Source organism: Alosa alosa, chromosome 16 (assembly GCF_017589495.1).
Source record: "Alosa alosa isolate M-15738 ecotype Scorff River chromosome 16, AALO_Geno_1.1, whole genome shotgun sequence".
Lineage (NCBI taxonomy): Eukaryota > Metazoa > Chordata > Actinopteri > Clupeiformes > Clupeidae > Alosa > Alosa alosa.
Window position 1 is genome coordinate 15,973,220 of NC_063204.1, and position 13,832 is coordinate 15,987,051.

At 43.0% G+C, this 13,832-nt stretch overlaps 1 protein-coding gene across 2 annotated transcripts in view; it reads right to left on the bottom strand.

Annotated features, from left to right (window-relative positions):
• Nucleotides 1-13,082, bottom strand: part of LOC125309535 (E3 ubiquitin-protein ligase RNF152-like) — a 28,179-nt gene extending 15,097 nt beyond the window's left edge. For both annotated transcript variants that reach the window (XM_048266524.1, XM_048266523.1), the window contains exon 1: nucleotides 12,925-13,082. The gene's annotated coding sequence lies outside the window, so the exon portion shown is untranslated. The remainder of the gene's footprint in view (nucleotides 1-12,924) is intronic.
• Nucleotides 13,083-13,832: the final 750 nt, after the last annotated feature.

Genomic DNA, 13,832 nt, shown 5'->3' on the forward strand with positions numbered 1-13,832 from the left:
TAACCCTATTTCTTGTCCTTTTCAATCGTCTGTATCGTACAGATCGCCAGAGCTCTGCACTCTCGGTGGGTTTGCTTCTCTGAAACATGATGGGGGAAAACTATTGTATTGCTCCCAATTGCGGTCTGTCTATCTGTCTGTCTATGTGGCTGTCTTGCCTATCTATCTTTCTGCCTTGTGTGTCTGTCGATCCATCTGTCTAGTATGTATCTATGTATCTCTGTATGAGAGATGTGTGCCTAAACTCAATTTGATTCAGGAAGCCTAACAAAATGTCACGTGTCTTTAAAGCAAAACTCTTATTGACTATTCCTAATGAATGCAGACTTAAGTGTACGGGTCATAGCACACTGTTTGGGCGGCTGAAAAGCAAGCTCTCCTGTCCTCCCTGAACAAGGCTAGTGTGCACACACGCGCACACACGCACACACACACACACACACACACACACACACACACACACACACACACAATCTCTCAAATGTGCTTCAGAAAATCCAGAGCAATACAGTCAATGCAATGCCCTGTAGCCATGGTAACCACTTTTTTTTTAATCTGTGTTGGTGGAGAAAACCCTGACCTCGGCCTGAGCTCTCAGACGTGAAGCATCGATTTGGAACAATTACAAAAAACACTGTAAGGAGAAATGGGGATTCAATTTGTCTCCAACAGAGAGCAAGGGAGGACTTGGAGGCTGCTGAGGGTCTTTAAAAGCTTTAGGTTGCATGTGTAAATAATTAGAATTTTAGTGGTTATGAGTGTTACCAAAATCAATGATGTTCCATCATCATCGGCAGGTGAATATGATGACTATGCACACATCTAGTTCTATTAACTAACGGTCAGACCACAGTCAACAACAATGACTCCTAAAGACTCCATAGAGACAAAAGAGACATGATGATAACATGTCTTGTTAAATTGGGGAGTTAGCCCGGAGTCAGCCAATCATGCTGACGTGTTCTCAACACACTGGGAAGCAGTTATGACAGGAGCACTGTGCAGCAGGCACAGAGGTGTGAGCGTGGTATACGCAGTGGCAGACAGAAGTATGTGTTGACACACAGCAGAGTGGCACATCGAAGAAAGAGACAGGAAGATGCAAGGGAGAAAGAGAGTGAGAGAGGAAGATGCAGGAGGAAGAGAGGGAGAAAGGAAAGAGAGGGAGGAATATGCTGGGGTAGAGAAAGAGCACCTGTGAGGGACAGGACTGCCATGATTACTAGCAGTAACAAAGTGGGTCGTTGTCACCCTTGGTCCCGTCGCCAGGGGAAATCAGCACTTTCTAAACTAATTAGCCTGGTGAAAACTGCTGAGGCTTAAACGCTTAATTACATCACGTTGAAAATGAACTACAGCCAGACAGACACTGGTGCATGCAATAACCAATACACATCAAACAGACCCCCACACACACACAGTCTTGTCATTCAACTCACAAAAACACACACACACACACACACACACACACACCCTCTTTACCTTTTCTATCTCTCTCATATATTAATTCTATATTGTCTTTTCACAACAAATGTGGATTTATCTCCTTTACATCTCATGTCTATCTCTCCCCTATGTTCATCTCTCTGTCTCTCCGTACTGTGTGTGTGTGTGTGTGTGTGTGTGTGTGTGTGTGTGTGAGGTGAAGTCACAAAGACACGCATAGAAGTTTTAACCTTCACCAACACCATTTTCACACAATGTCATTGCACACATGATGGGTGTCCCAGCAGTCTAAAAAGACCATGTGCCTGTTGTGCAAATCACTGAACTGAACTGATACACTAGCAACTCCCCCTTCGACAAACAAGGTCATGTCAAGGAAATCACTGTAATAAGTTCTGCATTTGAAGAACACTGTGGTGTGTGATCTTGGATTTGATTTAGGATGTGTTGTTGTTGGGTTTGGTGGTGGTTGAAGAGAGATCCCCCCTCATTATAGTGCTTTGGGTATCTAGATAAACAGTACATGAATAAATCTGATCAGCTAAACAAATGACAGTCGTAGTGTATCCAATTGCATCGAAGTCCGGAATCAGTTTGTTAACATCGGTCGTATAGTGTTATTCAATTGCGTGCAGTGAGATTTTCAAATGCCCCCGCCGAGTTGGGACATTACATTATTTGTGGCCAGACCCTTAATCTTTCCAGGCTAGGAAGTTTGATCAGTGACAGATAAGATTGTGTCAGTGCAGCATCCACATGTAGGCCTAACTCTTGGACCTGGAACTTGGTTTTACGGCGGGGACATTTGTGTGTGTTTCCTAGAGACGAACTGACCCGTAACGCGACGTTCCCGGGAACTTCTACGGGGCCGAACAGAGTACCTGCCTCAGGGTAGGTACTTCAGTGCGGCCCTGAAGAACTCCAGATGAAAACGAGGTGTCAGAGAGAGAGGACAGAGGACTGATCCTTGGTTTATTTAAGGAGGTTCCTTTCCTCTCCTTATTCCCAAGCCCTTCCTCGACGAACAATTTCAAACTTAAGAGAAAGCTTATGCAGAAAGGACGCTGCAAAGGCAAGCGCCTCCACACAAATGTTCACCACACACACGAGTGGAATATGACCTCCAGTAAATCAGAACCTAACCCACCGTCACCCCCACAGTGAAAGGGAACGAGGGGAGGGAAGGAAAGAGAGTGTGAAAGAAAGATAGCAAAGGGAGAAAGGGAGGTCTGCAGTCACATGAATGACCTCAGCTGAATTTAAAATGGAGGACATTTGATTTGGGTCTCACGCCCAAGCTAATTAGCCTAAAAACACACAGCGGGGGGGGCTTACATGCATGAGGCCTCTTGCTGAAATAGTCCATTACCACATGCAGCAAACACACACACACACACACACACACACTCACACACAGTCCCACTCTCACTCTTCAGTCATGTAACAGTCCACCTCCCCCCAGGCAAGGAGGTGCACTTAACCTTAATCGCTGCCATGGTGACACCCACTTCTCTCAGTGATAATCAGCTGGTTTTCAGCATCCACTGAAATGAGCAGATATGCTTTGTATGCAGGAGTTCTGCTGCCGCAGTGCTACTTCAATTCAATAGGCCAGTCAAAAGTGTAATAGTTCATGACTCTACATTGCCCACAGTGTATGACAGGCCACTTAACATAAAATCATGAGTGGACATCATTAGCTGGGTTATATTGAGCTCATTCACATGTTTTCATTGCATTCATGAAAACCCGACTCCTGAAATGACCAATTATGTAGAAACATTCATGTGAGCCAATGCCTCAAAACATATTTTGTCTATTTAACACCAACACCTGGACACAAATCAACACTAATGAAAAATGACAACAGATGTACATTTGGGCAAAATTTAACATAATGTCAACATCTGTGCCATGACAGGACTGTGGAAGGTGACAGCAGGCACAGCACATTTTTGTTGATGTTGTTGTTGTTGTTGTTGTGTGGCGTCTGTCCAGAGGAGCCCTGGCACCATGTCCGACATGCAGCGCTGCCGGTGACGGGCCGACGAGCCGAGCTGCTCCCCAGCACCTGGAGCCCAGCAGCCAGCGACTGGGCTGGAGCCTGGAGCCGGGCAGGAGGCAGGCAGGAGGCGGGCAGGAGGCGGGCAGGAGGCGGGCTGGAGCCAGGCCAGGCAGGGCCGGGGATGACAGAAGCGCAGGTGGGGAGCGTCAGGCAGTGCATTAGTGGCAGTCTGCCCAGTAAACGTCCACGCCGGCGGAGCAGAACGGAGCCATCTCGGCGCACGGCGGATGGAAAGACAAATGGGAATCGTGGGGGCCGGCCCATAATTCCCTCCTTCTCTCTTTCCAGGTCTCCCTCGATCTCCATCTCTGTCTGCCTCTCCCGGAGTCTCCATCTCTCTTCCCTCCTACCTGCCGGTCTTCATCTCTTGACTGCTTGCTCTGTGAGGCTCCATCTGTTCCCCGTAATTGTGAGAGGGACACAACAGTAAACATCTCACGCTCCCACCCCCTTGCTGGCTCCTTTATCCTGATGGAGGCTCCCTGTTCCTCCCTCAGCCCTTGGACTGCCCAGTTCAAATATCTCTCCCTCTCATGGGGCCGTTTCTTATTTCAGTTCTTTCTTGAGACTTGAGTCAATGATGCAAGACTTCTTTAAAGTTTAAATTCTTTAGTATTGTAAAAGGTAGGCTACATCACAGATATTATGTAGCAATGTACAGATGCATGCAAAATTCTGTCTAGTCATGATCAAAGACTGTTGCAAAACATTGATTTTACAAAAAACACACAACAGTCATTCATTTCTAAAACTTCAATAACAATACAGACATTACAAACTAAATAATTTTACACATTTACACCCTCTTTCTCCTCAACTTCGCCAGTCAGAGCTGTCTCTCCTCCACCAAAGCCTCCTGCATGTCATCGGTGGCCCGTCTGACTGCTCCGCCTGCTCCATCAGTAAATCAGTAAAGGGGGTGCTGTTGGCTGATCTCATGCACCCCACTGGTCTTTGTTTTCACATCAGCAGGGAAACCGCTGTGACAAGCACGGCTCGCCAACCTCCCGTCCGAGAACTTCCAGCAGGGGTCAGCCGGGGTCACTCTTTGAAAAATCATCTCCCCCACCCTCCTTGGATAAAAATGCTATTAGCTCCGCCTGAGCCTGCAGGAACACACACTGCCCTGCTGGACTCTGGACCTCACCGAACACATCACGGTAATTCCACAGAGGGAAAATAGCTTTCAAATTCAATCCCCACATCAAATCTAAAAGTAAAATAAGACTACTACCGTCAGACAGTGAAAGAGAGGGGGAGGGAGGGAGAGAGAGAGAAAGAGAGAGAGGCAGACAGACAGACAGAGAGAGAGAGAGAGAGAGCTAGATAACCTGCATGGTGCAGATGAGGGGGGAAACAACACTGCTTCAATATTTACATACCAATTTCCAGGCCAGGCACTCAGTGCATACAAGTTTTCATCCGCACTAGCTCTACATCCAAGCACTGCTGGCCTGAAACCATGTGAGGCTCTGATTATGTGTACATGAGTGCGGCAGCGGGCACTAGGGTAGGCGCCCTCCTGGGATGATTTGGATGCACCATTAATAAATGGACCGAGGAGGGAAAGCCACTGAGAAGGACGGTCAGACACGCTTTAATTATAAAAGTGGGTCAGGTGTCTGTCTAGTGCCAGCTCTTAACAATGGAAAATCCATACCAGCAAGAGATGTGTTAAAGGGCTCCTCAATTAGAAGGATGCTTGTAAAATGATTAAAGGCAAAAAAATCAACATGCCACTGTTTTGAAGTCCCTGGAATACTGTAATCGATGAAGAATTTATGGTTATGGTTTTGTCCAAAGCCACACACAATGCAGTAATTTCCTGTGTATTAACCGCACCGTGTATAAATCGCAACAGTGATTTGCGCAAAAAAAAAAGCTAAAAAAAATGTCAGATCATACTTTATTCAGAAAGAAGAAAAGAAATGCCATCCATGTATAGACCGCCCCAGTCTATTAACTTTATAGCTGAAATTTCTTTTACAAAATCAATGTAAACCCCTTAGCGTGCAACTAATTTTTATATTCATGTCATCCTCCTTCTGTGACAGTGAAGTTCACCTAACAGGTGTGCTGTGATTCCCTTGCACTATGCATGCACAATCAGAAGTGGCCCAATTTAAAGTAAAATTTGGAATATTGAACTGAAGCTTGACTGATATCGCAAATCAAATCGCAATCACAATGTTGGAGATTATTTAGATTATTAGAGACATATAGATACAGTATTTTTCCAAAATCGTGCAGCCCTAATATAAGTATGGAACGTCATGGTCTTCTTTGTGCAGCGTGCCAAACATTTAACGAAAACCACATGTAGCATCTGTTATGACCCATATGAACATCCTTGGCCTGTTTGAAAGGGACCCAAGTCCTCCAGAGGACCGCCACATCTGGCCTTATATTAAAGATTAATGTGAGACAGTGGGGCAACTTTTCTTGATCTAAAACCCAATCGGTGAATAATGGTTGTAACCACACAGCGTTGTCTGCATGGAGGCAAGTGGGTCAGATACAAGTGAATGTCGGTGACTCAGACTTCTTATTCCAATGAACACAAGGCTACATGACCTCAGAGGGGAGGACAGTCACAAAGGATCATCACAGCTCTGTAGCCCATCTAGTCTTCCCTTTAGCAGACTGATTCAGTCCATCCTCCCACATCCTTTCTTACTCAACTTCCCCCATCATCTTCCACAAACGCACCCTTGACTGCTTTTGACTGCAGCTTCCCTGTAGTACCACTGCTGAATCGCCAGCTGCCCATTCATCCTGGTTAATTAACCTGGCAGAAAACACCACCTTTCACCGCACTGCACTCAGTTCGACGCGTGTGTCAAGACAAGCACCACTAATTACCACGTCTCCCGTGTTCGGTCAGTCGCGACTGAAAGACACTGCTCAGTTAATCGTGTGAACTGATTGTCATCAAGGTTTCACTGAAAGGGCTGTGCAGCTGGTTGCAGAGATATTGGCCACTGTGAAATGAAGGTTATCCGGGGACTGACAAGGAAAGGGAATTTTGAGGACTTACATTCAACAAAAAAAGATCCCTACATGTTGCACTGATAATTTCCATAGGAGAGGCAAATGAATTGTTCAGAGCGACGCTCTGAGAATGTTAATCAGCACATCACTGTCCCATTCTTTGTCCATAGGGGTACGAGTAGGACAATAGCAACTGTCCAGGCTAAAGCAATCTTTTCCTTTCTCACAGGGTGTTTGCAGTGGGGAATAAAATGCCTTTTATCTGACAACAATGGCTGGTTCAGATGACTGTCCACCATTAGTCAGCATTTATACAAAAGCAACACAACCACATTCATCAAAACATACCCCCTAAAACAATGCGTGCCAGGGAAAAACAAAGTGATTTGGATACCGAGAGGATACATTACCAATAAACTCGACAAAGCAAATGCTGAATTGCAACCTAAATAAATACATAGTAAAGATCAACAAGGCATTGGAGAAATGCATTTAATGGTGTCATTAAGGCCAAGACAGGAGGCCAGTGGAAAGCATCAATATTGGCTGCGTGCGCATGAAAAACTCATTTTAGATAGGAATGGCAAAACAAATTGAGTGTCAGGCAGCGGGGAGCATCTAATGCAAAAACACCAATATCAGCTCACTTACAGGCCTGCAAACAACCATTAACAACTGGCACGAAGACTCCATTTTGTACTAATACTCTTGCATGAGAAAAAAAATAGTCAGATACACTAACATAATATATAATCGCTGCAGAAACATGATCCCATGGGGTCACAACTCAATTTATGACATAATTCTAAAACAAGGTAACCTTGGTAGTGTATCCTTGGAAGTTTCAACTCACCATCACTCCCTTCCTCCATCCCTCCCTGACACACTCCCTCTCCCTCCCTAGATTTCGGAACCAATTCAAGCCGTCCCTTTCCTTTTTCCAATTTTTGCTGAGGAATGGGATTTAACAACTGGCATGTCCCATGCTACATTTTGTCAGGAAGCGCCGCGCTCTACCTCTGCTGCTATATCGCTCATTCATTTTCAGCCCCAGATAGCGAGACATCACCTCGTTATTAGTGAAGGTCACTGTTGGCACCCCATCAATTGTCAGACATATTTTTTCCCCCCAAGAAAAGTGCTTGAATTGCATTTATTACAAGCACCTCTGGTAGAAGCGGAGATATTCAGGTGGAATCACACAGTGACTCGCAGACTCAATTTATAGATAGACACCAATAATATATCAAGCGAAAATAGACTGAGGGAGAGAGGAGGTAAAAACAAGAGACAAAAAGATCTATAAAAATGTAAAGGTTATAATGTCGACCATAAAATGCTATACACTGTGCGGCAGCACACAATGTCATACATATACACCATCATTTACATATTTGTATAAAAAAATAAAAGATATCTCAACAACCCAAAACTCAATAAAATAATTAAATATATGGGAAATAAATGTTGGGTTTCAAAAAGTAAAATACATTTCCACTACAGACTTTCATCAAGCTTTTCTTGAAACAATCATACAAGCCAAGTGTGTGTGTGTGTGTGTGTGTGTTTCTCTCTGGTATTTTTATAACTTTGGTGGGGGAGTTAGGTCTCACAGCAGGATCTGGTTTAATCCCTGCTGTGTTATATTCAACATCTGTGACATGTCAATGGGATTATAATATCTTCATTTTCATCCAAACACAAATACTCAGCATGACACCAACATGCATCAGTGTGATAGTTAATGAGGTCCATGACTTGAGGACAGGCAGTTCAGGCTCTATTTCGTATATCATTGATGGGGCCAACCCATTACAATGTATTGGCACAAATCTCTGCTTTCAGAAAAAGAAAGAAAATGTAACCTAGTCTTGTTACTCTGGTAGTTATAACTAAAAAAAATCAAATCATTTTTTTTTAGTTATAAAATCAAATTAAAGGATACAATGCAATGTCTCCTGTTCATAGGTTCTATAGGTTCCTACAGTTTTTTAATACTATTTGAAGCTCCTATGGCACAGTGTTGCATATAAAAAGCATTTAAATCAAAGGACCATTATCAAGAGAATAGAGGATCTGAGAGTTTGATAGATAACACAGTGATGTGGGCTACACACTGTGATGTATGCACACTCCTGCTGACAAAAGGCTTTCCCAAGTCCTAGGATGTGATTTTTCAGCCTTTACAGACACGGATGGAGTCCACCAGGAGGAAATGGGCAAGGTAGTAAAGAATGTGGCTAATGCAAAGGTATACAAAAGCACACAGGCATTAGTCACATTACAGCCCTTTATCCTTGAACCCCATAAAGCAATGTGTTCTGTTTCTATGGCTGAGTTTTGATGAAATCAAGCTCACAACGTATATGCCCACAGTTATGCAATTGCAGCACATGACATCCTGTATGTCGTTGGTTTATGAGCACTTCCTGTTTCTAAATGCTAAGTGAAACCAAGTCTGACACTGACATGAGACTACACACCTCAGTTGTGTTATATTGTGCTTCATTTTACACTCATACATCCAAAATCATGCCTTCTCTTAAGACTACAGAACCAGTTTTCTCAGCTGTGGTGACTCAGAACATAATCAAGTTCATTATTTATTGAACTTGCCAAACCATTAGAAATCTTTAGCCAAGACCAACGTTTTTTTGATCCTGTCTTAATTCCAGTTAATTTTATAATACCATCTTCCCAAAGTCTTGGCACAAGAGCAATATATGCAATAGGAAAATTGTCAATGACAATGCAGGCCACAAGTCAAGGGGTTACAAAAGTACAGACAAATCAATATGACAGTGATGAGTGAGAGTGAGAGAGAGAGAGAGAGAGAGAGAAAGAAAGAGAGACAGAGAGAGACTCCAGGCACACATTACCCAAGATCCCAAGATTCAGCACAGCCACTTGTTCCTAACAGATGGAGGCCAATTAACCACCTGACATGGGCAAAACACTTGGATGCCAGCATGGAGCTGCCATGCACATGGGAATAGATGGGGAAAGGAGGGGAAACCTGCTGGCATTGCAGGGACACAGAGCAATTCAAGATCAAGAGATGGAAACTGACTTGCAAAACACAGCTCAGAGGGGTGTCCTGAAGTATTCATAAGAGTGACTATCGCTCAACAACCTCATGGAAAACAGGCTTTTATCAAAGTGTATGAGTCTCCCCACAGTGTTGGGTAGATTCCTCTGCAAGTTTAATAGACTAAAAGAAAGAGAATCATGACATGTTTCTATCAAAACTAATTACTATTAACTAGGCTACTCTATCTGCTGTAAAATTCAAGATACATGGATATGAATATTCTGAGGGCACTAACTACAATAACTTCTCTTAATTCACTACAAAACATGACTTGCTTTGTTTTCTACTAAACATCTTATTTTGCAGCAAAATATTCTAGTCATCACTACTACTGTCAGACTTGGATACTGAAAGCATCAGAAATGCATTTGCCTCTATTGAAACTACAAATGCAAGTGGAAACCAAAAGCTTTCATCCTGACTTTCATCCATTTGAAGGAGAAGAAAGAAGAACATATGGGAGATTGGAAAGGAGAAAAGCACAAAACACCTGTCAGTGAGAGTCATGCATCTGCCAGTCACCAGGGAGAGCGGCTGACACCTTTCTGATGACACAATAACAGCTTTCATACATTTGATTTTTGAAAACCTTCAAGTTCCTCAAAAGCATGCAGAAAGACGTTAAATAACTGTCAGACTGGGAGACTGAGGACACATTCTGGGGCTTCAAAGAACACCAGCCCTCCATCTTAGCTCTTGGCTTTCACTTGGTCTGTTTCCTCCAATCCCCAAATGGCCCTGAGCATTCCATCTGATCGCAAAATTTCACAAACACATTGCACCAATCTTCTGAAGCTATATCTGGTTATGTAAACACTGACTGTCACTGAAATCCAACAGCATGGACCACATTCCAGTAGTGATACTGACAAAGCTCAGCTCGGACATTCAAAATTGACGCTCAGTTCAAGCAGTAACACATCTTGATTGGCAAGTAAGGAGGAAGAGGGTAGTTCTGAAGGTCAACTGGTCAAGAGGCTTCACAGCTCAGATCTAGGGCAGCAATCACATTGCCTGCCCTCCTGTCAATCAATCAGACATCAGCAATTAGCCAACAGTAGCAGACCATGCGCAGACAGCACTTCAATAAACATGACAGGCACGGCCTCCGGTGACTCAGCACCTTTCCAATTATTCCAAGGCTGAACAGCCAAAAAGTAAAACAAGTAGATTCCTGATGGCAAAAAAATGTTGCATGCTCCATCTGAAACTAACTACAAATGTTTTCATTGCAGGAGGTTTATCTATATCATTGGGTGCCAACAAAGTACAAAGAGCTCTTTTGTGTGGCATCAAAGCCATGAATATGCTGTGCAGAAAGCCTACAGGGAGCTTGAGGGATGGAGTGCCACTTTGCAGGAGAAAAAAAATAATACCACTATGGAGACAAATTGTTGACATTCAAAATGCACAGCTAAGGATCACCTCAATAAAACCACCCATGTAGATATTTCTCTTAATACATGTCAAACATGTCTGAAATAGAAGCAAGGATACACGCAGGATAAATATGTCAATTCAAAACATCAATTTTTCCTTCATCGTTTCGTTCCTTTATACAATGTGCAACTCTGCTCTCACGAAAGGCAGCTGTTTGGTGGTTAAGCTCAAAATTCATCTAAGGCTTTGTCTTACACTGAGCACTCCATTATGGTACAAACTATGTCCCTCAGTGCAAAATACATTATTTAAATCAATCTCATCAGACCAGTCCTCAAATGAGGAGACTGGTGGAAAACCACAGTAATCAAGTTAGAGAGACTGAGATATATAAAAAGAGAGAGACAGAGAGAGAAGTGTGTACTTGCAGCTGCAAATTCCACAGGTTTAATTTAGTCCTCATCTAGATACAAATCAAAGCATGATGCACCAGTCATACAGTTTCATTATGAAAATGGAGTGGTGTGACAAAGACACACAGACTCTCAGTGTCAGTGCTTCTGGCTAATATTCACTTCCACCCTTTGTTATCAACCTTTAACTCAAGCGAACACTGTGAATAATAGTGATTAACATGACAAAATAATACTTTATATCATTATATGACTACCAGTGACACAATAATGTTTATACAGATAATCCTTTCCAATAGAGTAGATTTTGTCTGAAATTAAGGTTTATTTTGCTCATCCATCAACATAGAATGGAACAATAATGAGTGGTGATTTCAAAGAAGAAAGGGAGAGGTTGCTTATGAAAGTCATCCTAAAACTCTAAAAAGAGTTGTCGAGGGTGTGTCAGGTCATTTCCTTGTGCACAAATCACAGGCATGCACAGACATCAAGCATCAAACACAGAGATGCTTATCCATATTGGCAGGGTTTCGGGTTGAGTGGGTCCGGGAAGGCCTGAAGATTGTGCGCACTGTTTCACAGGATGCTACTGCCCCGGACAGCTGACAAGAGCCTATGTATGCTATTAATGACATAATTTATAACATAGCTACATGTAATTGCCTTAGCGACGGTTAATGGTGCTGTGCTTTCTTGGGGGTCCATGTTCTGTTCTTTGAGTTTTTTGTTTGTTTTGTTATCCTAGATCTCTCTGGTTGTCTAAGACAAGTTCAAGATACCTAATGCAAGTAGGTGCATTGATTGGGTTAATCAAATCTTGACGTTGATTTAAAATAAAATGCTGTTTTTACATTGTATACGACTAAAACGGCAATCATTTATATTCCAATAATAATAAAAAACATACAATAGTTGCAGTTCCACGAGTTTCTTTTGAAATGTTTGATAACAAAGAGAATATCACTGACAGGATCCCCTGCATCTCGCCGTCCGTACCTTCTGGCTAGCTATGACAACAGGGGAACCCAGCCCCAAGAGTGGACACGCGTCGGTGCAATAAAGCATTGTTCTGCGCGCATATGCAATATTATCACTCTTCTTCAAACAATGGCTTGGCGAGTGGCACTAGCTGTCTGTCGACATCACCTCTGACCAATCAGCGATGTAACAAAAAGACAAGAACGGATAAAGAAAACGATACTGCGAATGTGTTACCCAGCCAATAGGTTACACTGTGTAACGGTGTATCTAAATTAGAATTAATAACATAATTGTACAAATATCCATAGCCTGCAATTCTCAAGTTTCGCGGATAGATTAAACATGTGCATTAGGTCGAGATGGTAACCCCATTTAATACCAAAAAAATCCTTGCAAAGAGCATATTGTAAAGTCCAAAATATAAATGCTCATACAGAACCAAGTCAAACTGCCTATCATTTGTACTTGTATGCAAAGAACTTTGTAGTAGTCGTTTTTACATCCATGAAAAGTAAAAATCTATTTCCGTGACTTTCAAGATAAGATAGGCTACTCACAACGCTGTATGGGTTTCTCACTGGTTCATTCGCGCGCAAAGAGCGCCGAGATCCACATTTGACCGTTCCGTTTAAATTGTCGGCTAACGTTCCTGATGTGAGTTCAGAGACCATGAAATGAAATCAACAGTGGTGACCACGTCCTGCCAACTAGGGAGGTGGTTCGCTGTTTATGTTGCCTTCCTTATTTTAAAACCAACTGCATTGTCGTCCCACCCCTTAGCCAGTTTGACCTATCAGGAAGATACCTTAACATTGTGGGTGCGTCTCATTTGGCCCCGACTCCTCCTTAAAGACCACCTACATGCTTACTTCTAATAAATGAAAATGCTATTTGAATCAGAGAAGATTAAATATGATTGAGAGACAGTTCATGGGGATTCCTCTGCAAGCACACACGCACACACACACACGCACACACACACACACACACACGCACGCACACACACACACACACACACACACACACACACACACACACACACACATACCACCATTTGCTACATGCAGTCTGAGGTCCTGACTGTTATTGGGAGAGATACCGTTGAATGTGGCAGCAAGGCTGGTACATGTTAATGCATTACAGACTGGAAAGAGGCTATAAAATGGGTTGCTTGGATGTGAGAGAGCTTAGAGAAGATGAGTTTGTGATCACAGAGGATTTGATGAGATAGAACGAAAAGCTGCCTATGAGTTATGGGTGGTGTGATATCAGTGTGGAGAAGTCCTCACGTGATGGTTCCACCAGATAGCAGATAGATGTATGTCTCTCTGTCTCTCTATCTACCCCCCTCCCCCCTCTGTGTGTGTGTGTGTCTTCATAATGCGCTGCAAAAATACATTTAGGATTTTCTAAAGACTGTATCAGGCTGCAGCTCAGTTATTTTCACACCAGTGTCCGCAGGATA